The following is a 3,788-nucleotide window of genomic DNA, read 5'->3' as shown; positions in this document are numbered from 1 at the left end:
GCCAGTTAAGTTGTAGTTCTGCAGAAAAGGACCTGGGGGTTACAGTGGATGAGAAGCTAGATATGAGTCAACAGTGTGCCCTTGTAGCCAAGAAGGCTAATGGCATATTAGGATGCATTAAGAGGAGCATTGCCAGCAGATCCAGAGATGTCATTATTCCCCTTTATTCGGCTTTGGTGAGGCCACATCTGGAGTATTGTGTCCAGTTCTGGGCCCCCCACTACAAAAAGGATGCGGAAGCATTGGAGAGGGTCCAGCGGAGGGCAACCAAAATGATTAGGGGGCCGGAGCATATGACCTCCGAGGAGATGCTGAGGGACTTGGGTCTGTTTAGTCTGCAGAAGCGAAGAGTGAGGGGGGATTTGATAGCAGCCTTCAACTTCCTGAAGGGAGGTTCCAAAGAGGCTGGAGAGAGGCTGTTCTCAGTAGTGACAGATGGCAGAACAAGGAGCAATGGTCTCAAGTTGTGGTGGGAGAGGTCCAGATTGGATATTAGGAAAAACTATTTTACTAGAAGGGTAGTGAAGCATTGGAATGGGTTACCTAGGGAAGTAGTGGAGTCTCCATCCCTAGAGGTATTTAAGTCTCGGCTTGACAAAGCCCTGGCCGGGTTGATTTAGATGGGATTGGTCCTGCCTACAGCGGGGGGCTGGACTTGACGACCTTCTGGGGTCTCTTCCAGTTCTATGATTCTATAAGGGGATGGTTGGATGAAATAACATGATCTTGGTAACTAATTGACCATTCATTATCAGTTGGAAATAGGTCAATGGAGGGATGATAGGAGTTGCTATAGGGAACTTTCTGGGTGTCTGGCTGGTGAGTCTTGCCCACATGCTCAGGGTTTAGCTGATCGCCATATTTGGGGTCGGGAAGGAATTTTCCTCCAGGGTAGATTGGCAGAGGCCCTGGAGGTTTTTCGCCTTACTCTGTAGCATTGGGCACAGATTACAGCTGAAGGACTCTCTGCATGTTGGGTCCTTCAAAGTATTTGAATGCTTCAATATCTTTGATATAGGTGAGAGGATTATTCTAAGAGGGGTGGTTGAGATTCTGTGGCCTGCACTGTGCAGGGGGTCAGACTAGATGATCATAATGGTCCCTTCTGACCTTAAAGTCTATGAGTCTATGAGAATCCTCACCCCTTTCTTACTCATTGGCAGAGGAGACAATCACACCCTCTATATTTATATAGCCCTTAGTGCAATGGGGACCAAATCCTAAGTAGGAACTCTGGCACTATTATACAGACAAATGGAATACAGCTTGAACTTGACACTCTAAGCTTAGAGGCAGCAAAGGCCAAAGGAATCAGTAGCTGATGGATCATCATTTCATGACTACTGCTATAATTCTTCACTAAAGAAAGAGAAATACTGAATTCAGCTCTAGGGAGATTAAGTCTGCGTAATTTCTTATGCCTATGCTAATATGTAGCTCCAAAATTCTAATGGGCAATAAGAAAGAAAGAAAGACACAGAATATCTATCTGTTTTCAGCAAGCCAAACATTCTGCAAGCTCTCTGCACATGTAAATACAAAATATTGTGATAGAGCCCTTACAAGAAGTTAGTTTCTGCAATCAGCCTTTCCTCTTTTTATTTTAGGAAGCATTTTTTTCTTTCCTGGCCCTAAAAGCCCATACATTTGATAGGGATGAAAGATGTGGTTAGTGCTGTGACATCAGGTCCTTAGGTTGATTGCTAAAATGAAACTTGTATTAGATCATCAAATGCATCTGGTGAGAACTGAAAACTGGAGCACAAGGCCCAGAATACAGAATATCCCCTTTCTGTCATTTTCCCTTTCACTGGTCATTTTGCAAAGTCATTGTTATCACTCAATTCAGAAAACACAAGACTGTTAAAACACAGTCTCTAATCTGTAGTCAGAAAGAGAGGAGGGGAGAGGACAAACCATGGGCCAGAGCAGACAAACAACCGCATACAAAGGAATCCAATGCATCAGGGAAGGGCAGACAAATAAGCAGTGGCAAATTTTTAAAGTGCTTGTACACAAATGCTTGGAGTCTGATTACTAAGATGGGTGAACTAGAGTATCTCGTATTAAATGAGGAGACTGACATAATAGACATCACTGAAACCTGGTGGAATGAGGAAAATCTGTGGGACACAATCATACTGGGATATAAAATAGATAGAAAGGATAGAGCAGGCCGAGTGGGTGGCGGAGTGGTACTGTATGTGAAAGATAATGTAGAATCAAACGAAATAAAAATATTAAGTGAATCAACATGTTCAATAGAATCGCTATGGATAGTAATTCCATGCTCCAATAATAAGAAATTAGCAGTAGGGATATATTACCGACCACCTGACCAGGACAGCGATACTGACATTGAAATGCTAAGGGAGATTAGAGAGGCTACCAAAATAAAGAACTCTATAATAATGGGAGATTTTAATTATCCCCATATTGACTGGATACATGTCACCTCAGGAAGAGAGGTGGAGATAAAATTTCTCAATGGCTTAAATGACTGCTTCTTGGAGCAGCTGGTGCAGGAACACACAAGGGGAGAGGCAATTCTCGATTTAGTCCTGAGTGGAGTGCAGGATCAGGTCCAGGATATAACCGTTACCGGACCGCTTGGGAATAGTGACCATAATATAATAACATTCAACATTCCTGTGGTGGGAAGAACACCTCAGCAGTCCAGCATCCTGGCATTTAATTTCAAAAAGGGGAATTACACAAAAATGAGGAGGTTAGTGAAACAGAAATTAAAAGGCACAGAGACTAGAGCCAAATCCCTGAAAGCTGCATGGAAACTTATTAAAGACACCATAATAGAGGCCCAACTTAAATGTATACCCCAAATTAAAAAACATAGCAAGAGACCTAAAAAAGAGTCACTGCGGCTTAACCACCATGTAAAAGAAGCAGTGAGGGACAAAAAGGTATCTTTTAAGTAGTGGAAGTCCAGTCCTAGTGAGATAAATAGAAGAGAACATAAACACTGTCAAATCAAGTGTAAAAATGTAATAAGAAAAGCAAAAAAAGATTTTGAGGAACAGCTAGCCAAAAACTCAAAAAGAAATAACAAAATGTTTTTTAAGTACATTAGAAGCAGGAAGCCTGCTAAAAAACCTGAGGGTCCCCTACATGATCGAGCTATAAAAGGATCAATCAAGGACGATAAAGTCATTGCGGAGAAACTAAATGATTTCTTTGCTTCAGTCTTTACAGCTGAGGACGTTGGGGAGATTCCTGAATCTGCACTGTCCTTTGTGGGTGATGAATCTGAGGAACTGTCCCGGATTGCAGTGTCTTTAGAGGAGGTTTTGGAACAAATAGAAAAACTTAATGTTAACAAATCTCCGGGACCGGATGCCATTCATCCAAGGGTTCTAAAAGAACTCAAATGGGAAATTGCTGAGCTATTATCTGTGGTTTGTAACCTATCCTTTAAATCGGCTTCCGTACCTAATGTCTGGAAGGTAGCCAACATGACACCAATATTTAAAAAGGGCTCTAGAGGCGATCCTGACAATTACAGACCGGTAAGTCTAACTTCAGTACCGGGCAAATTAGTAGAAACAATAGTAAAGAATAAAATTGAGAAGCATGTAGAAGAACATAATTTGTTGGACAAAAGTCAACATGGCTTCTGTAAAGGGAAATCCTGTCTTACTAATCTGTTAGGGTACGTCTACACTACAACGTTAATTCAAACTAAGCTAATTCGAACTAACGGATCCAGACTAAAAAACTAGTTCGAATTAGCATTTTGCTAATTTGAACTAGCATGTCCACATTAAGTGGAC

The sequence above is a fragment of the Pelodiscus sinensis genome, unplaced genomic scaffold, assembly GCF_049634645.1.
Source record: "Pelodiscus sinensis isolate JC-2024 unplaced genomic scaffold, ASM4963464v1 ctg44, whole genome shotgun sequence".
Lineage (NCBI taxonomy): Eukaryota > Metazoa > Chordata > Testudines > Trionychidae > Pelodiscus > Pelodiscus sinensis.
The sequence above is the reverse complement of the archived record's forward strand: the minus strand, read 5'-3'. Positions refer to the sequence as shown.